The sequence below is a fragment of the Rhinolophus ferrumequinum genome, chromosome X, assembly GCF_004115265.2.
Source record: "Rhinolophus ferrumequinum isolate MPI-CBG mRhiFer1 chromosome X, mRhiFer1_v1.p, whole genome shotgun sequence".
NCBI lineage: Eukaryota > Metazoa > Chordata > Mammalia > Chiroptera > Rhinolophidae > Rhinolophus > Rhinolophus ferrumequinum.
In genome coordinates, this window is record NC_046284.1 from 11,158,023 (window position 1) to 11,179,956 (window position 21,934).

At 38.1% G+C, this 21,934-nt stretch overlaps 1 long non-coding RNA gene across 1 annotated transcript in view; it reads left to right on the forward strand.

The window, feature by feature from the left end:
• Nucleotides 1-11,847: 11,847 nt before the first annotated feature.
• The window catches only part of LOC117021305 (uncharacterized), a 61,603-nt gene continuing 51,516 nt past the window's right edge, over nt 11,848-21,934 (forward strand). Inside the window, exon 1 of the long non-coding RNA XR_004422867.1 lies at nt 11,848-11,900. This is a non-coding gene — a long non-coding RNA (uncharacterized LOC117021305). The remainder of the gene's footprint in view (nt 11,901-21,934) is intronic.

The window sequence follows — 21,934 nt, forward strand, 5'->3', positions numbered from 1 at the left end:
TCACATGTTGTTTATCCATTCATCATCTGGTAGAAATTTGGGTCATTTTCAATCTTTGGATATTATTAATAATGCTTCTATAGACATTTGTGATAACAGTTTTTGTGTGGACATATGATTTCATTTCTGTTGGGTATTATACATGAGTATGTAGAAGTAGAATTACTGGGTATTATGGTAACTCTATGTTTCATATTTTAAGGAGCTGCCAAACTGTTTTCCACAATGTATGCTCCATTTTACTTTCCCACCATCAATGTATGAGTGCTCTATTTCTCCGTATCTTTACCAATGTTTATTGTTTTCCAATACTTAAAAAAAATTACAGCCACCCTAGTGAGCATGGAATGATATCTTGTGATTTTGACTTTCATTTCCCTAATAACTGATGATGTTGAATATTTCATGTGCTTGTTAGCCGTTTGTATATCTTCTTTCAAGAAATATCTATTCATACCTTTTGCTCATTTTTGAATTGGATTATTTGCCTTTTTCTTGTTGAAGTGTTTTAAAAAATAAATTCTAGGTGCTAGAACCTTAACACATGTATGATTTGCAATACTGTTTCCATTCTGTAAATTGTCTTTTTACTTTCTTGATAGTGCCCTTTGATGCACAAAAGTTTTTAATTTTGATGATGTGTAATCTCTTTTTTCCCTTGGATCTTTGTGCATTTTGTGTCAGAGCTGAGAAACTGTTACGCAATCCAAAGCCTCAAAGATTTACATTTGTGTTTTCTTCTAAGAGTTTTATAGTATTAGTTCTACATTTAGATATTTTACCCATTTAGAGTTATATTTTGTATATGGTATGAGGTATAGTTTCCTATAATCCAAGATTATCCCAGATCAGATCTTGGAAATCAGCATGAGTGTTCAGCACATGGACTTTAGGGTCACACCACCTACTATGTGAGATGTGTGTGGGCATGTCCTATTGGGAGGTTTTCTCAAACAAAATAAGGAAGGGATCCCACAGTTTGGACCCCAAAGTCAGTCCTCTGGAAGGGTCCAGTAAGACCTGTGTTTGACATGTGTAGTTGTAATATTAAATAAGAGAGTCATAATTCCAAAAAGGCATAAAATCATTCCATTACTACTAGACAGGATGTATAAAAATGGTTCACCTAGCTTAGTGCCTTGCATTTGGAAGGCACAAAATAAGGTGTACCGATTATCATTACCTTTATGATTTTCACAAAGATATAATCACTAAGGATAGTTCAATAAGCATACACTGTGTTCATGGCAAAAGTATTATTCTGGAAAATATTTGAATTCAGTTGAGGAAGCACACATTCTCACTATGAAATGAAACAAAGCTTAATGGTCAAGATTTCCAACTACTAGGTTTAACTGCCAACAAACTAAGCACACTGAATAGTATTATTTAAAACTCAGTAAAAATCATCCCCAGAAATTATCGATTGCTAATGTAATAAAGAGATGAGCTATTTTCATTTGAACTTATAGATAAGTTCTTGTGTTTTCAAGATTTAGTATAAAGAACATTCCTTTTTTATCATATCTTGAAGACAAAAACGAGGATTTGTGTAATATTCATTGTTTCAATTTCTCATAACCACCCCTGAAGAAATGTATTTCACGTTACCTTCATTATACTCCTCAAATAACAAGTAATTTTTATTCTGAATGGATCACACTTATAATCTCTTCTTCCTTCTATTGTTCTATTGTCTTCAGTAAAAATTAATCTGTTTCATCCATTCAACTCAATTGTAACAATAAAGATTTATGAGTACTTGAAAACATCTATCTCTATTGCTTTCAAATATAAAAATACTAATTTCATTGTCCTCAATACTGCTATTATTCAACTTGCATGATCATTAATATTGGTTATCTTCTGAAGCATTATTAGATTTTCTTCTTAAGTAATTTCATTTATTTCTATTTTAAAAGAATTTTACGATGTAATTTGGAAATAGATTGTTGTTCTTACAGTGCTATCTACAGGAATATTATAAATGAATTTATTCCTTTGGATTACAGTTAATTGGTCTGAAGGGTACTCCATGTTCTAGAGAAATATATCTCTTATTAACTTCAATTGTGATGATACAAATCTCATACCTAATATCACAGACATTGTGGAGAAGAGTTACAAAGGATAGGAAATCTGTCAGTGCATTGGGATGTAAACAAAAGCACAAACGAGTTCATCGATGATTCAGAGATGGGTTACTCAGTAGGTGGCTCATGGAGCCCCTGTGTTCTAGCACAGTCGACCTTTAGGCCCCTCCAGTACTCCATAGCTTAGGCACAAAGTGACAATAGCATCCCAAAAAGTTAATGTGGTTTTATGTCAGTGTTGCTAAACAATTACTCAGCACCTTATCAGGACCAAGAACTGCATTGGGATATAGAGACATGGTCTTTATCGTGGAGATTCTGAGCATGTAGTGGAAGAGAAAAAAATGTGAGACTGCACCATTGTTATACACAAATTATAATAGAGATAAGTACAAGGACTTTTGTGAGAGTTGAAGGGTACGACCGCGTTTCCCCGAAAATAAGACCTAGCCGGACAATCAGCTCTAATGCAGTTTTTGGAGCAAAAATTATTATAAGACCCAGTCTTATTTTACTATAAGACCCGGTATAATATAATATGATATGATATGATAGGATAGGATAGGATAGGATAGGATAGGATAGGATACCAGGTCTCATATTAATTTTCGCTCCAAAAGATGCATTAGAGCTGATTGTCCGGCTAGGGCTTATTTTCGGGAAAACACGGTACTAATCTGGATGATCCGAAAGGTCAGAATTAGCACTAAATTCAGTTTTAAAGAACAATTAAATATAAGCAGTCAAACAAGAGGGAGCAATTGTTTCTTGAAGATATGGGAAGCTTCCCAAACAAAGTGACATCTGAGTTATTGGATTTCACAAGTCTATGGCTAAGCTCAGAGTAAGTACTGGGTCCCTATCTCACATGCCAATAAGAATAATGGCTGATATAGATAGCCTAGAGAATTTGTACATTAGGGAAGGCGGGGGGAAGGACAAATGGGTGGTTGAACTTTTATAATCGTTTCTATGGTACACATGTCCCTGGACACCAGCAGTGCCAGATTAGAGTAAATAAAGAAAAAGGATGAAGAGGAGGATGATGAGGGAGAGAAGAAAAAGAAGGAGTTGAAGGAAAAATATACGTAAAACTGAAGACATAACAAAGTACATTGCTATCACTGGGGGAAAAGCTTTCAGTATGGTGAGTTAAATAGAAATGGAACAGGGGAAGGGAAAAATATCACTTGAAGTGCTGAAGTTTTGTCTTCTTTGGAGCAAGACATAGGTATTTTATAAGCTGGAGACACTGATAATGAAAAATAGACATAAATCTAGGTCTTAATAGAATAAGGGTAACCAATACAAAAATAAAAGTAGAACATATATCATTAAACAAGCACAAGAAAACAGACTCTATAGGATGAAAGATAAGAGCGAAAGAAAGAAGGAACATCATCTAGAAAGAAAGTATCTAAGAGATAAATTTAAGGTAAAAATGATACAGAAATTGAAAATACAAGGATGACATAATGAGACAGGTTAGTTAACATGCTGTTAGGCAGACAGGAAAGATCCCTGGTGAAATAAGCAAAAGGCAGCCATATCCTGAAACTCCAGGTTCTGGAATGTTTCCTTCATCCCGGGACAAAGATATGAGAACGCGCCTTGAGGTTAATAAATTATCTCATAAATCCCTTTTGGCCGGACAAAGGAGCAGATCTGAGGGATGGGTTTGTCAATCCCTTTAGCATCTGATAGACAAAGATGGGTTCATTAATCCCTTTAGGGTGGGCAAACAGGACAAACTTGACAGACGAATTCCATTAGAATGTGCCAGCCCCCTTCCCCAAGCAGGCAAGGGAAGGTATAAAAGTAAAAACTTTTGCCTCAGTCACTTGGCACCCCCATTCGGGACCCCCTCCCGCTCGGGAGCGCTGACGCTTTGCTTTCAATAAACTATCCTCTTTTTACAACTCCTCACCTCTCCTTGGTCCATGCTTCCATTCTTCGGTTTCACAAGACACGATCCCAGCACAAAGAAAATATTCTACATCAATAAGGTGAAAGATTAAAATAGCAAAAAGGAAAAACATCAAAATCAGAAAGAATAAAATAAGATGTCAAAACTAAGATCAAATATTAATATAAGAAAAAGGAAGAAGAAAATATAGGGAGAAAAAATACACCATAGTATTTCAAAAAGGAAGCAAAGGTAAACATTTTATTATCTGATAAATAAGATATGAAGGCAAAACATTATAAAGGACAAAGAAAGAAAGTTTGTACTGGTAAAGAAACAATAGATCAAACAGATACACCTATCATGAAACTAAAATACAGACACAATATATATAGCACATCTGACAGAATTATGGGAAGGAATAAATAAGTTAGTAGTTGCTTTTGCAGAGTTTAACAAAGCCTACTAGAAACTGATAGATCAAAGAAACAAAATTAAGTAAATATATAGAAACTACAGCAATATTAATAAAAATCTACTAAATTACATATTTTAATATAGAATATTTTATTCTAGACATATGTCTTTATACCCATCAATAACAGTATACATACTCATTTTAAGTGTAAATGGAACAATCAAAGATATACTAGGCCCAAATGAATTTCAAATAATCAACAACTTCTTTCAGAATAAGCTAACTGATCAGAATGCAATTTTATTAGATATGAAAAGCAAAGGATCAAGTTCCATCTTATGCTTAGAGTGCAGAAAGGAAGAAAGAGTGCTACTCCCACCTTAAAATGCTCGATAATTTGAAAAATCACAACTTCTCTTGAACTTATCAAAGAGCTGAAGATGCAGGGCAAACAACTAAGCTGCAATCGATGATGGGACGGGCTTCTCCAAGGAGAGATGGGCTGTGAGCACTATTTACCTGGAGTAGATGCTAGTTGCATAAACTGCAAGGAAAGTACAGCTAACATTTGTAAAGAATTACTAAAGGCAGAGTGCAGGCTAGCATGAAAATATAGAACTCCTGGGATCGAGACATAAGGAAAATGCAAACCCAATTGCAGAGTCCTCTCCATGAAGCCCTCTGGGTGATTATGAGGTTGAATTAGAGAAGGAGTAGTGACCAGAGAAAGCCTCCTTGGTGCAGGCCCAAGGGTGGGGAGTAGCAGCTGCTTTGGGAAAGGTACAGAGCCCTGACTGGACTTTTCCCCTATCATTGATGTGGGAATATTCTTCTGTGAGTCCCCAAATGATGTAAATGATGTTGGATTTGCCGGCAGTTTCTGGGTGTGGGCCGGGATCCTGTCTCGTGAAGCCGAAGAATGGAAACACGGACCAGGGAGAGACAAAAAGTTTTAAAAAGAGGATAGTTTATTAGAGGCAGGAGAAAAGGTTGCAGCTCCCCAGGGGGAGGGGGTCCTGAATGGGGGGTGCCCAGTGACTGAGGCAAAAGCTCTTACCTTCTTTGCCTGTTTGGGGAAGGGGACTGGAGCCTTCCAATTGGATTCATCTATCAGGTTTGTCCTGTTTGCTCATCCTGAAGGGGTTAAAGAACCAAGCCATTCCTATCTATCAGATCTGCTCCTTTGTCTGGCCAGAAGGGAAGTGAGATTATCTATTAACCTCAAGGTGTGTCCTCCTGTTTCTGTCCAGGAGTAAAGGAGACATTCCGGGACCTGGACTTTCAAGATATGCTGCTTTTTGTTTTTTCCACCAGGGACCCCCGTCTATCTAGCAATCGTACTAACTAGCCTGTCTCATCATTACCATGCTGAAGGTCCGGCTGCTCACCACGTGAAAGCCAAAACTCAAGAGATGAGGTTGGTGGAAAGAAAAGCAGGTTTATTCAAAATGCCGGCCTTCTGGGAGGATGGCAGAGTCCTGTCCAAAGGTCAGCCCCCACCCCCCTCAGCAAGGCCAAAAGGTTTTATGGGCAAGCAAGAAGAAGCAGAACAAAGGAAAAAGGGGGGAGGGAAAGAAGGTGGTCTTGGCCTGGGGTAATCAGAACCATTGAAACTGCTGTGCATAGTAAATGTATAGTAAACAGAGTCATTAAGGTTTGTCCTGAGGGAAGAAGAGCAAAGAAAAGAAACTTTCCAAAAGTCCCAAGCTAAACTGCACTGTTAAATTACACCAGACATTTAAATCTCAAAATAGTGTCACCTTACACTACCGTGTTTCCCCCAAAATAAAACCGGGTCTCATATTAATTTTTGCTCCAGAAGATGCATTAGGTCTTATGTTCAGGGGATGTCATCTGAAAAATCATGCTAGGGCTTATTTTCCGGTTAGGTCTTATTTTCGGGGAAACACAGTATGTCTCCTGTGAAACCAAAGTCCCAAACCCCTGGCAGAAGTGCACAAAACCCTGTTGTGCTGAGGGCACAGGTGAAGACCCATTGCAGCTGGAGAAAAAAAACAGGAAAAAAATCCCCTTTATTCCTGAGGAGGATCAGGATTCGATCCTGCTGGAAACCATTGGAAGACTTCTCGGAGCTGGGGAAGGTTCAGCATCACTGAGAAGGCCCTGATTACTGAAGCTAAATCAGGCTTAGATACGTCAGTGGAGAAGTCTATGAAAAACATATAAGGAAATATAGATACAGAGACAGTCAATATGAGCATAACAAGAGGCTGAATATCATTAGTTATTATGGAAATGCAAATTAAAATTATAATGAGAATCACTGACACATTTATTAGAAGGCCTAAAATCAGAAAGACTGACCATAGCAAGTGTGAGCACTTGGTGGAACTGGTACTTTCACACACTGGTGGGAGAAATTCAAAATGGTACCAACACCTTGGAAAAGTGTTTTGCAGTTTCTTATAAAGTTAGCATGCACCTATCTTAATATTCTAGCTATTCCACTGTTAGGTATTTATCCAAGATAAATGAAAGCATATATCCACTAAAAGACTTGTATGCAAACGTACAAAGCAGCTTTGTTAATAGCCACAATAAAGGGACATAAGTGCCCAACAACAGGTGAATGAATAAACACATTTTGGCATATCCATACAAATAATGCTACTACTCAGTAAAAGAAAAAGGAATGAAATATTGATAACATGCAACAACCTGAATGCATCTCACAATGAGTATGTTGATTGAAATATATTAGACATACATTATAATTCCCCAAAATTGCTTCTTTTCTTTGCTCAATGGTAATTTCCTCCCATGTTGCTTTATTTAAAATTGTACAATTCATAGAAAATGAAGGCTTGCTCCAATGAATACGCTCAAATTTCTCACTTGACATGGAATTGTGCTTCTATCTTTGTTAGTGACTAACCCCCTCTGAGTACTTAATGTTTAATAAATATTAAGTGATGTAAAACAAGAGAAATAGATTAGACATAAAAGAGTACGGACGTAAAAATAGTACATACTGTGTGATTCCATTTATATACATCTCTAGAAAATGTAAACTGTAGTGACAGAAAAAGATCAATGGTAACCGGTATTAGAGGGTTGCCGCGGTGGAACGGGGAGATTTCAAAGGGGCAAAAGGAAACTTGGGAGTGATGAAAATATTCACTCTTTCGTGGTGATGGTTTAATGGATACATACATGTCATACCTTATCAAACTGTATAATTTAAAGATACGTGGTTTATTGTAACTCAATTATACCTCAACAAACTGTTTAAAATTGAAACAAACAACAGAAACAAAACAAAACAAAAAACCCTCTGACACTAAGGCCAAAATACCAAGGGTTTTAGGCAATAAAATAGCCCCCTCCAGTGGCACAATGAGTATTTGACACCCAACAGAGGCAAATTTTTTAATACCCCCTCGAAATAGGAAAAGAATAATCAATAATAGTCATGAATTTAAAAAAAAAATAAGAAAAAATAAAGTAAATTTTCTTTTATTGAATATTTAACATATAATTATGATAGTAAAAACAAAGAATTTTAAGGAAAGCAAAGACGGCGAACAATATAATTTTGGTAACCGCTGAACTATAAAACAAATGCGATGTTTTAATTTCTGGATTTGTTCTGCAGTTTAAAAACAAATAATTAACAATTGAAGAATAATAAATTTCACTGTTCAACATATAGTTCAAATTTGGTGAAATACTTTATGTTCGAATACAGTAAAATTTTACACACCCCTTCCAAAAATACACACCTTGCAGTTCACGCTTTGTTTCACTGATTTCGACATAAATAAAAACAAGTGGTTGCATCAAAGGACAGAGCTGTAGAAAAACTGAGAAGGGGTTTGTCTTTATAATCACTGTGCTTGCATTGTTTATTTATAAGCTACTGTATAACAACTTGGGCATTACTATAGGGATTATAGACTGGAAGTGTGCTAGTAGAAATCTCAAACAATTCCAAATCATTAAGACCAGACTTCAGAAAGGAGCAGGGAAGTTGAGTCAGCTTGTGTCCAGGGCCGGCTGTGTTAACAGAGAGTTCTCCACATAAACTACCTTGTGCAATGACTAAGGATAGTACAAATGATGTAGGTGATGTTGGATCTGCTGGCAGTTTCTGAGTGTGGGCCGGGATCCTGTCTCGTGAAGCTGAAGAATGGAAACATGGAGCAGGGAGAGGTAAAATTTTTTAGAGAGAGGATAGTTTATTAGAGGCAGGAGAAGAGGTTGCAGCTCCCGAGTGGGAGGGGGTCCCGAATGGGGGGTGCCCCATGACTGAGGCAACAGCTCTTACTTTTATACCTTCCCTTGCCTGCTTGGGGAAGGGGAGCTGTTTGGAGAAGGGAACTGTTTGAAGAAGAGAACTGGCACCTTCTAATGAAATTCGTCTACCAGGTTGGTTCTGCTTGCCCATCCTGGAGGAATTAGCATAATAACCCACTCTATCTATCAGATCTGCTCCGTTTGTCAGGCCAAAGGGACTTTTATGATTAACCTCAAGGCCTTGTTACATTATGTCCTGGAGCAAAGGAGTGATTTCAAAACCTGAAGTTTTAGGATATGGCTGTCTTTTCCTTATTTTACCAGGGACCTCCCTGTCTACCTAGCAATCATGCTAACTCACCTGTCTCACAAACCAAGTGCTAATTTGAATCTTACACACACACATAAATTTTTAAGTAGAGATACAATTTTATGTATGTAATATATAATAATTACACATATTCTATGTTAATTATATATTATATACATATGTAGGGTGTATATATTATATGCCTGCAATTATGTATGTGTAATTATATATAACATTATATATGTATGTATGCGCTGATTATATATGCATATGTAATTATGTATACATGTAATAATATGTATGTAGGAGTTGTAGTAGTTAGAGAAGGGCTATTGTTACCTTCATGATTATCTTCTGCGTCTGGTAGGAAAACAGAATGATCTCAGAAGGGCATTGTTTTGGTAGCTTGTATAGTAAACATATACTTCACTTTCCATATGTCCCAGGCATTCTACTCCTGGGTATTTACCAAAGAAAAATGAAAACAGGTGAACCAAAGACTTGCTTATGGATGTTTATAGGTATATTTGTAATAATCAAAGACTGGAAATAGTCTACATGTTCCTAATCTAGGGAGTGGATAAACAGATTTTGATGCATTCATACATTGGAATCTACTAAGCCATGGAAATGACAACTACTGGGACTTGAAAGGACATGGATGAATCTGAATGGCATTAGCTAAATCAAAGTAACCAAACCCCAAATGAAACACTTTCAAAGAGATAAATCTACAGGGACAGAAAAGAGATCAGTGGCTTCCAGGACATGAAGGTGGGAGATGACGTTCATTATTAATGGTAATGAATGGGGAAAGTTTTTGAGGTAATGCAATTTTTTTAGGCCGTGAATGTGCATTTTTGAAAACTCACAGTAATATACACCAAAAGTGTGAATTTTATTGTATGGGAAAGACATCGTAATTTTGAAAAATGAGATAATTTATAACTACCCATAAATCTGGGTTCTTAAAAATATATATATAGCTCTTAGATCAAAATGTGAGGGATGGAGCTAAAAGCACCTTTTTCGTCTTTCCTCAGAATCTGGTTGCTCCACAGTTACTCGTCTATTTAGTTTAATCTCTGCTTTCCCCCTCCAGTTTGGTTTCCTGACACTCAGACATCTCCTGTGTGAGAAATTTTATCAGTGATCTTAAATATTAATGTATTCTAGCACAGTAATGCTGAGAGGACAGACCAAAACACTGGACTAAGATCCAGAAAGTTTACATTCTAGTTTTGACTGTGTCGCCATTTTATTCTGTGACCTTGCCCCGTCACTTCTCTCAGAGTCCCCCTTTCTTTCTCTATAAAATGACAAAGTAGAACTAGATGATCTCTGAGTCCCCTTCAAGCTCCAGTGCTTCACGATTCTATCTAGAAATCAGGTTTAACACATTGGAAAATAAATAAGGAGTCTCATCATTTCTAAAGTCATGTTTTCATCCAAGAATCCCATTTGCCAATTCATTATTATGGATGATTCATGCATATAAATTTCTTCAGGCATATTTTTTTGTTTGCATTAAGACTTTTTTCAGAACTTTGATCTTTGTGGAAAGAACCCCCTTTAGCAGAAAATCTGCCTAACGGCAGAGCCAATTAATTAATGATGATTTGATAACAGGAAGTTATAAAGTTCATCCGAAAGTGGGAAGCTGATTTTCATCCTCATATTTTCTACTTTCCAATTTCAGTTTTCAGTTTAGCCAATGCTAATTAAGCCCACTATGTGCTTGTATCTGTTTATTGCAATTTTAATTTGTGCACAGTCAAACTCATATTTCATTTATTAAACAATTAATGAACTATTATTACAATGGGCAAAGCCAGCGATTTCCATTGCAGGGAGGGATGGACACATCAAAATCCACTATAACTTATTTTTCCCAAATTGCAGACATGCCCTCTGACACAAAGAAACATGCTGGCATCTCCTATAGTAGCCTTTCCCAGACTATTTCATATCATGGCACCAATAGAAAAATAATAATTGTATAGCCCTCCTGGGATAAATAGACAAAGCAGCTCAGGGTACTTGATGAGCCCACGTAGTGCAGCAGCCTCAGATCCCAATTAGCTAACTGGATTGTCATTTTCATATACCTGTAAACTATTTGTAACAGGTGGCTCTGCCCTGTATTCCACGCTCACCCACAACCAGTAGACCACCGTTATCTAAATGTAATATACCCTTCAGGTATATGAAAATGGAAAAAGATAAACACTGGGCTCTAGTTCTAGGTAATATGCTGGATTCTGAGGATTACAAAAATGAATGAAATGCAGTACCTCCCTTCACCAAGGTCGCAGCCTACTAAGAATGAAAATAAAGCATCATTTAGAGTACAGTATGATAAGGACCATAACAGCAGTACACGTAACAGAGATGTGTGTAATTGGAGCATGCAGAGTATCTTAATGCAGGTCCTCTGAGAAGCAGACACCAAGGATGTGTAGATACACAGATCTAATGGGGAAAATAATCAGGTGTAGGAGGCAAGGGAGCTTCAGATGACAAAGCAGGTGTGACTGATGTGAAGGAGAACGTGAAGGGGAAGAAAGGAAAACAGGCAAACCTCGTTTTATTGAGCTTCGCTTTATTGCGCTTCACAGATGTGCTTTTTACAAATTGAAGGCAAGAACCCCCATCAGCAAAAAGATGAGGACCCGCTTTATTGCGGTGGGCCGGAACCCAACCCTCAGTATCTCCAAGATATGCCTGAATGGGGTAGAAGGAGTTTCGTACTAAGGTGCATTTCTAGAAAAGGATTGGCCAGGTTCATGGGGAGTTCAAGTTAATTATTTACTAGAAGAGTTACTCCTTCCACAGAATTGGGCCAGTATTTATACCCAGCCACAGTCAATCTGAGGAGATCTACCTCAGATGAAGGTGAAGAAGGCGCCAAGTAAGGTAAAACAAAAATTTTACTTACTATGAAACTTTGTTTGGCTCCATAATCAGTAATACTGTTGCTTATTTTAGTACCTGATTGTACTCATAGAGTATGATGTTAGCTGTGGGTTTTTCATATATTTCCTTTATCATGTTTGAGGCAGTTCACGTCTATTCCTAGTCTGTTGAGTGTTGTTTTGTTTTTTATCAGAAAAATTGCTGGGTTTTGTCAAGTGCTTTTTTCTATGTCACTTGAAATTATCACGTGTCATATTTCCCTTGATTCTGTTAATGTGTGTAGTTAAAGTAATCTTTGATTGATTTTCATATGTTGAGCCACCGTTGTATTCCTGGGATTTAAATCTTAGTCATGTTGCATTTTAATATGCTGCCAGATTTGCTTTGCTAATATTCAGCATTTTTTTTTAATCCATATTCATAAGGGTTATTGGCTTGCAGTTTTCTTGTGGTATCTTTTCCTAGTTTTGGTATCGGGATACTGATAGCCTCATAGAATGAATTGGGATGCGTTTCTTCATCTTATATTCTTTGTAAGAGTTTGAGAAGGATTGGTATTTACAGGCATATCTTGGAAATATTGTGGGTTCAGTTCCAGACCTCTGAAATAAAGCAAGTATACCGTTTCCCCGAAAATAAGACCAACCCGGACAATCAGCTCTAATGCGTCTTTTGGAACAAAACCTAATATAAGAATCGGTCTTATATTATGTTAGATAAGACCGGGTCTTATATTATAGTAAAATAAGACCAAGTCTTATATTAATTTTTGCTCCTAAAGACTCATTAGAGCTGATGGTCCAGCCAGGTCTTATTTTCGGGTAAACACGGTAGCAGTAAAGCAAGCTGTAATCTCTTTGCTGGTGGAAGGTCTTGCCTTCCATTTATAAAAAGCACAACATCTGTGAGATGCAATAAAATAACGCATGACTATATCTGGTTTTCATGTCCCCAAATAAATGGTCTGACTCTTCTGGATTTCTCTTTAGACAACCCCAGCTGTGGCTTGTGGCACAGGGTAGAGGAAGCCTGACCTCTTTTTCTTCTCTAGATAAACTTGCACTGGGATTTTTATTTTATTTTTTAATTTTTTTTTCAGTTACTGTTGACATTCAGTATTATTTTATATTAGTCTCAGGTGTATAGCATAGCGGTTAGACATTTACATAATTTATACAGTGATTCCCCTGATTAGTCTAGTACCCACCTGCCACTGTGTAGTTGCTACGACATTATTGACTGTATTCTCTACGCTGTACTTTACATCCCTGTTTTATTATTTTTTTCATACTAGTTTTTTTTACATCCCCATTTAAAATCACTATCCACAACACCCCTTCTTAATTTAATATTTTTGGCTTGTGCTCTATACCCCCATCCTCTCCTGACCTGCACCTGAAATTGCATTGTCTCTCATGATGTGAATGCAGTTAGAATGTTTGTCCTCATTTCTAGGACAACAGCTGTGTGCAAAGTGTTGGGAAGGAAAGGTGAGTGGGAAATGTTCTCACGGTATGTTAAAAACTGTTCAGTTTGTTTTCATTCCCAACCATGTGTCCAAGATGGCAGCACGGCTTTGGTTCTGAAGTCCATTTGCTGTTCTTGGCGATTTTAGCTCATAAAGACACCTACCTATTGAAAGACAAGACAAGCACATAACTCGAAGGAACCTGAGCACTCTCTCCCTCTGCAACGTTCAAGAACACTGGCTCATGACAATATGTGTGATGAGGATACTGGATGAAGAAATGCACACATGCGTATACAAAATTGCTACGCAGAACAGCTCCTGCCATCATGTTGACCCAGACCTCTGTAAGCTACCTGGGGTGCGTCTCAGCAGGCTGGGAAAACACCCTCAGCGCCAAGAGTCTCTTGAAACTGTGAAACAGGAGGGTTTGCAAAATCTGTTCTCTCTTGGTCATAGGAAGAATCATCTCACCGTGCAGAAAGGAGGAAACCTGTCAGTAACCCATTTACTTATTTTGGAAAGAGGTAACAGCACCTCTGTGTGTGTGTGTGTGTGTGTGTGTGTGTGCACGCTTGAGCTTGTTGGCTTTCAGGGGGAAACTTATTAGGGGAAAGAGCCCCATTCTTCCTCTTTTCAGGTTTAAATCCTGGCTCTTTGCAACCTTGAGCAAGTTGACTCAATTTTTTCAGCGTCGGTTTTCTAATCTGTAAAATGGGTATAATATCTATTCTCAAAGAGCTGTTTGGGGTAGATAATGAGATGATAGGAGGTAGTCACACATGGTCCCAACAAATAAAGGGACTTGCCACAGGTTATCTTCTTAGTAGGACCTAGACTAGAAACTAGGAGGCCTGACTCCTATTCTAGCAGGTCTTCTGGTAATAGCTATTCCTGGACTTTCATATTAAAAAGCTGTGTCTCTGCTGGTTTCCTATGACAACTAAACATCTATTGGATTTTCTTCATTTGTTCAAATACTTAGAAATATGCTGTTTACACACACCAAACCAGTCAGTGTAACAGTGATATATTCAATCAGTGTGTAGCATTGTTCTTATAGCAGTTTTGGTAATTTATGTGTTTTTAGTAATTTCCCTATTTTATCTAGGTTAAATAATTTGTTGGTTTATAATTGTTCATAGTATTGCTTTATAATCCATTTTAGTAAGATCAAGTAGTACTAACTTGATTTCTGATGTTAGTAGTTTGAGTCATTTTTTTTTTTTTTTGGTCTTCTTTTATTCTGAATCATTCTAGCTAAAGATTTGTCTATTTTGATTTTTTCCAAAGACCCAACTTTTGTTTTTATTAGTTCTCTATTGTTTTCCTATTCTCTATTTCATTTATCTCTGCTATAACCTTTATTAATTCCTTCTGCTAGTTTTGTGTTTAATTTTTTCCTCTTTTTGTGGTTCCTTAAAGTGTAATGTTAGGTTTATTGATTTGTTATCTTGCTTAATTTTTTCTTTTTTAATGTTTCTTTGTATTTATTTATTGACAGTCAATATTATATTACTTTCAGGTGTACATCATAGTAGTTAGACATATAATTTAAGACTGACTAGTACCCATCTGACACTATACATAGTTATTACCATATTATTGACCGTATTCCTTATGCTGTACCCTACATCCCCATGACTACTGTATAACAATCAATTTGTATTTCTTAATCCCTTTCCCTTTTCAGTCACCCCTATATCTTGCTAATTTAAATATAGGCTTTCACAGTTTATCCGTCTCACTCTGAGCAGTGCTTTTGTAATAGTGACCTTATATCTTCTATTTTTGAAATTTAAACCTCCAATATAATTCGATTTGACAGTGGTTTGGCTTGGGACTTTTTGAAAGTTTTTTTTTTCTTCCCTTTCTTTGCTTCCCTCTCCTTCCCCCAAAAGTTGATGACTCTCTTTACTATGCATTTACTATGCATACCAGTCCCAACGGTTCTGTTTACGTACTTTGGACCAGTGTGCACTCCTGGCTGGGTAACTCGGGAGGGTTTTTGTATTTTTGTGTGTTTTTTTGTTTTTTTTGCATCTGTACGGGGGACTCACTCCTGACCCTGGGGCAGAATAGCCTCTGGAAAGGGCCTTTTCTGAAGTTGCCTGGCCACTTCTTTTCCTTTGTTCTGCCCCTCCTTGCTGTCTATAAAACCTGTTGGTGGTGTTAAGAGAGGGAAAGCAGTCTTTGTGACAGGGAGTCCACTGTCTTCCCTTAATGCTGGCATTGTGGAATAAACCTGCTTTTCTTTCCACCATTCTGGCCTCTGGAGTTTGGGCTTTCATGCAGTGAGTAGCTAAACCTTTTGCATGATAACACTTTCACTGTATCCCACACATTTTGGGATGCTGTAGTGTTTTTGTTCTCTTCAAAGTATTTCTACATTCCCTTGTAATCACTTCTTTGACCCATTGGATGTTTAAGACTGTGTTGTTGAAATGCCCCATGTTTGTGAATTTTCCAGTTTCCATATTTTCATTCCATTTTACTTGGAGAAGATACGTTGTATGATTTCAATCTTTTAAAATAATTATTTAGACTTGATTAGTGGCCTAACACATGGTCTATCCCGGAAACACAACATGTAAACTTGAAAAAACTGTATATATTGCTATTGCTGGAAGTTCTGTAGGTGTCTGTTTGGTATATAGTGTTGTTCAATGTTGTATTCCGTCACTGATAATCTGTCTAGATTTTCTGTTATTGTAAGAATTTTTACTATTGTAGCACGTCTATTTCTCCTTTCAGTTCTGCCAGTTTTTGCTACATATGAATATATTGTGAGGCTCTGTTATTAGATGTGTATATGTTAATCATTGTTATACGTTTGGCATGTTTATAAACATATAATATCCTTCTTTATCTCTTTTAACAAGTTTTGACTTAAAGTCTATTTGATCTGATACTAGTATAGCCACTCCAGCTTCTGTAAGTAATTATTTGCATGGAATATCCTTTTTCATTGTTTCATTTTCAATATACTTGTACCTTTGTATCTAAAGTTCTCTTATAGATAGCATATAGTTGGATCATGTTTTCTAATCTGTTGTGCCATTCTTTCCCTTTTAATTGGTGAGTTTAATCCATTTTCATTTAAAGTAATTGCTGATAAGGAAGAACTTCTGCCATTTCCTATTTGTTTTCCATGTGTCTATGTCCTTTTTCTCCCTTGATTCCTCCCTACTGTATATTTTCAAAATTAAATTGATATTTCCTTGTGTATTTTTTAAAGTTACTACTTCTTTTATTATATTTTGAGTTATTTACTTAGCAGTTGCCCGGGGGGTTACGAATAATATCTCACATATAGAACAACCTAGAACACATTACTACCAACTTACCTTCCATAGTAAGTTGTACACAAATACCTGCTCCTATATGTCTGCATTCCCTACCCAGCTTTATGCTGTCATTATCACAGAGTACATCTTTATATATTGTATAAACTCAACTTAGATTTAGAATTGTTGCTTTATGAAGTTGTGTATACATCCTTTTAACTATTTGATTTGCAAAAGAAAGTGCATGTATCGTTTAAAGAATATTACCTATGTAGTTACCTTTCCTGGTGTTCTTCCTTTATGTAGAATTGAGTTACTGTGTAGAATCATTTTATTTTAGGCTGAAGGACTGACTGCCTTAGTATTTGCTGTAGGTAGGTCTGGTAATGAGAAACTCACTGTTGTTGTTGTTTAACCTAGCAACATTTTAATTTCTCCGTTATTGAAAGGGTAGGTTGTGTTAGGTAGAAGAAAAATGTAGGAAAGGAGGAGGGGTGGGGAGGGCGGTCCATAGTGCCTCCCTCCCTCTCTCCCTCTCTCCCTCTCTCTCTCTCTCTCTCCCTCTCTGCCTCCCTCCCTCTCTCTCTCCCTCTCTGTCTCCTCTCTCCCTCTCTGCCTCCCTCTCTGCCTCCCTCTCTGCCTCCTCTCTCCCTCTCTCCTCTCTCCCTCTCTCCCTCTCCCTCTCTCCCTCTCTGCCCTCCCTCTCTGCCTCCCTCTCTGCCGTCCCTCTCTGCCTCCCTCTCTGCCTCTCTCCCTCTCCTCCCTCTCTCTCTCTCCCTCTCGGCCTGCCATCCCTCTCTGTCTCTCTCTCTCTCTCACTCAACCACCTCACTGCAGCTAGGGCCCATTCTCTTCCCTGAGGACGTATCACTAATAAACCCTGCTTGTATATTAATCATCTTGCTAACCTTGATTCTCACTGCGTCAGCAAGAAGAACCAAGACTCCCGTAACAGTTTTTACCAGTTATAGAATTTGTGACGTACAGTTTTTCTGTAAGCACATTAAAGATGTAATCCACTTCCTTCTGGCCTCCATGGTTTTGTAGAAACATAACAGATAAACATAGTCTCACTTGTTTATTGTAACTTTCATTCCTGTGCTTTTGGTGTCCTATCTAAAATGTCACTGCTAAGACCAATGACGAGGTTTTCCCGTTTTTGAGGTTTTCCCATTTTCTTCTAGGAATTATATGGTTTCAGTTATTAGATTTAAATCTTTAGATTTTTTTTTATTATTATTGGGGAAGGGGAACAGGACTTTATTGGGGAACAGTGTGTACTTCTAGGACTTTTTTCCAAGTCAAGTTGTTGTCCTTTTAATCTTAGTTGTGGAGGGCGCAGCTCAGCTCCAGGTCCAGTTGCTGTTGCTAATTGCAGGGGGCGCAGCCCACCATCCCTTGTGGGAGTTGAACCGGCAACCTTGTGGTTGAGAGCCCACTGGCCCATGTGGGAATCCATCCAGCAGCCTTCAGAGTTAGGAGCATGGAGCTCTAACCGCCTGAGCCACTGGGCCAGCCCCAGATTTAAATCTTTGATTCATGTTTAGTTGATTTTTTTGTGTATGGTGTAAGACCTGGGTCCAATCTCATTCTTTCATATGTGGATATAAGTTCCCCAGTCCTTTTCTTTTCTCTTTTTTGAAGAAACTATTCTTTTCCCATTGTTCTTCTTGGGTCCTTTGTCCAATATTAGTGACTATTATGCTGGGGTTCATTCTGGGCTCTCTATTCTGTTTTACTGATCTATGTGTCTGTTACTATGCCAGTATATACTATTTTTATTGCCGTAGTTTTATAATATAGTTGGAAATCAGGAAGTGAGATGTCTTCAGTTTTGTTCTTATTCAAGTTTGCTCTGGCTACTTAAGGTCTTTTGTAGTCATGATGTAGGATTTGCTGGCACTTTCTGGGTGTGAGCCAGGGTTATGTCTCGTGAAGCCGAAGAATTGACACATGGACCAGGGAGAGGCAAAGAGTTGTGAAGGCAGATAGTTTATTAAAAGCAGGAGAAAGGTTACAGCTCCCTAGCAGGAGGGGGTACCTGAAACTGGGAAGCCCACTAGCTAAAGCAAAAAGCTTGTGTGTCTATACCTTTATTTCTACTTGGGAGGGGGAATGTTGGAGTGCTGGTGCTTACTGTTAAAGTGTTTATTAAATTCGTTCTGTTGTTTAGCCTGGGGGGAGGCTTTTCGAAATGTCCTTCGAAATGTCTTTGCTGCCTTGGGGCATGATTGATGTTTCTGTTTTGTGAAGAGTGTGTTATTTTAAAAACTTAAAAAAAAAAAAAGGCCAGTGTTTTGGTTTTGGTCAGTGTTTCATTTTTGCTCAGTCCACCAGGGAATTCCTGACTGCTGGCTGTCATGCTAACAAACCTGTCTCAGTCATGGGTATTTTAGAATTGATTTTTCTATTCTCTGAAAAACGCCATTGGAATTTTGATAGAGATTGCATTGAATCTTTAGATTACTTTGGAGAGTATGGACATTTTAACAGATTTTACAAACTGGTTTTGATGGGAAAAGATCTTCATCTATGGATGGGTGTGAGGGGTCGGCTTGGTGGTATGTGGTATTTCTGGCTCTGGGGAGGGTACAGCAATGTGTCTCTGTGTAGCTACATGGGCTCAAGTCAGCATGGTGAAGACTGAGGAGGTCCTCTGCAGCCAAGGTTGTGGGGGCCGGCAGAGGCTGTCTGGACTGTTGTGATTATCTGTAGTGGAGACTTCTAAGGTCCTCCTGTTCTCTTTTTTCCCCATGGAGGAAGTTGTGGCTGAGGGGATCCCTCTTGGCACCTGGTCCAGCTCGTGGGGACACTCTTGGTGGCAGTGGCACCAGTATCTGATGTGCAGGTGCCGTGGAGGGGTCATGGAACCAGGCTCTAGAGCACAGGTGTGCATGGAGGGACTGTGGCTGCAGAATTCGGGTCCCGAATTCGGGACCTGCAGTGCTCAGGTCCCGGCACTGCAGCATTGCCAGGGGTGTGTGAGGCACAGGCCGTTCTGGAGTAGCCACAGAGCCAGGGTCCAGAGTGCAGGCATTGATGGAGCAATAGTGCCTCCAGGGTTGGGGTACTGGTGATACTGCCACGACCATGCCTTAGACACCTAAGCTGAGGTGCTTGTGGAGCAACCTTGGAGATGGAGTCTGAACAGTAGGCACATGAGGTGTTGCCACCGTTCTGGGATACAGCGCATAGGAATACTTACTGTGGCAGGGGCTCCACTGTCAAAGCACCGATACTGGCAGAGTGGCTTTGGGGCCCCGGTGCACATACATATGTACCGGGGGTGCCAAAAAAAATATATACAAGTGGACTCTTTGGTCAACGTTGCTCAAGCAGTAGTTCGCCGTCATCAGTAGTATCTGGACGCTGATGGTAACCACTTTGAGCACCTGTTGTCATTGCAGAAGTCACACGTGACTTGTATTCATCTTTTGTTATCGGTATATTTTGAGTATTACAATCTTAATATAGTTTTCTTTCTTAAATGTGTATACATTTTTTGGCACCCTTTGTATGATTAAAAGCCTGTTCAAATTTTCTATTACATTTACTCAGTTTCGGTATTTTACATCTTTATAGAAATGTGTCCATGTCATTTACGTTATCTATTCGTGCAAAAGTGGTCTTAGTATTTATTTAATTTATATATATGTACAAAATATAATTTACTATAGTGTAAAGGAAAAGACGGAATAAGTGTAGGATAGGGTGGATATATGTATGGCTATATGGATATATGTGTGTGTTTATCTCCATGCTATCCCACACTTATTCCAGTGTTTTCCTTTATACAAACAATTCCTAAGATGTCCCATATGCATTGTGCCCCTGTGCTTTTGCTCTTGCTGTTCCACCTACCTGGAATCTCATCCCACCTGGATAACGTCTCTCCATCTCTGAAGATGTAGCATGTATATCACCACATCTAAGAAGCTTCTTTATACACATTTAGGCAAGTTTCACAGCAGTCATCTCTGCTCCCATAGCACACCTATCCTTGCACATATATCTTGTATCAAAATCTGTTCATATGACTCACTTTCTCCAAATTGACTATGACTTACTTTGGAACAAGAACTCATTTTTCTTTCAGTCCCAGTGGCTAGAAGAGTGGTTAGCACATAGTTTGCAATCAATAACTACTGAATTGAGAGCTGAACTTTAGCTAAATCAATGTGAAGGATACGCAGATGCTAGCAAATCCAGAAATCGTAGAAATCATTTTCCATTGTGAATGTCTGCCTGATTATGTGCAAATAATAATAAAACCATCAACAGTAACAAAAGCCTCCTTTTATTGAGTTGTTAAAGCGAGCCAGGTGTGGAATCTGCGCTTTATGTATGTTCTCATTTCATCTGCACAACAATTATGAGAAATGCCAACATTTTTATCTTTCCAATTTGGGATCAAGGACATCTAAATGTGAGAATTTAAAAAGCATGCATTTTATACTTACTAATATGACTTTCATTTATTTTTTTTTCACATTTCTATTCATATGATGCTTTGGATAGACTCTCCAAGCATATGTCCTTCCAAATGCCTTCATAAATCTTCTATGCTTGCTGTCCTTTACAGGTTTAATGAGGTAGGAAGATTTTTTCACTTTAATTAGTATAAGAGAACATGGGAATGTAGTTTACATTTACATGTTTTAGGCAGGCAATATGTTTTATCAGAATTCTGTAGAGTGAACTGCTGGAAGATCCTGTTTTCCCCATTTCAAGATGTAAAATATTCTTGCTACGAATTCTAATCTGTTTAGAAAGGGAAGAAAAACCCTACCCTTTCACAAATAAAGAGAAGGCTATTCTACTCTCAGTTCTTCACTTCAATAATTACTAGGTCATCTTAGGAATTGCTTCTCTTTTCTTGGCCTCAATTTGCTCAGCTTGGTAATGAAGACAGTGAACTAAGCGATCTAATGTCCCTTTGAGTTCTCATATTTTGTGAAAACCTAACACACAATAGGCATATTTGTTGAATAAGTGAGAAGGTCTACCTTCTCTTCCTTTTTCCACTACCATTCCTAAAGTTAGACTTGAACAATTGCAGTGGTAGCTGAAATAGTGTCTCTGCCTTCAATTGCACAGTCCTTGAAACTTCTTGCTACACATCTGTGTAATAGTACCACTCTTGTGACAAAAATACCTCAGAAGAAACCTATACGATTTGGGAAAAATTCCAAGCTATTCATGGACTAAAAACCCTTTCATGATCTGCCTTCAAACTCTCCTTCTACACTCATCTCTCTCCCCATGCTTCTCATGTATTT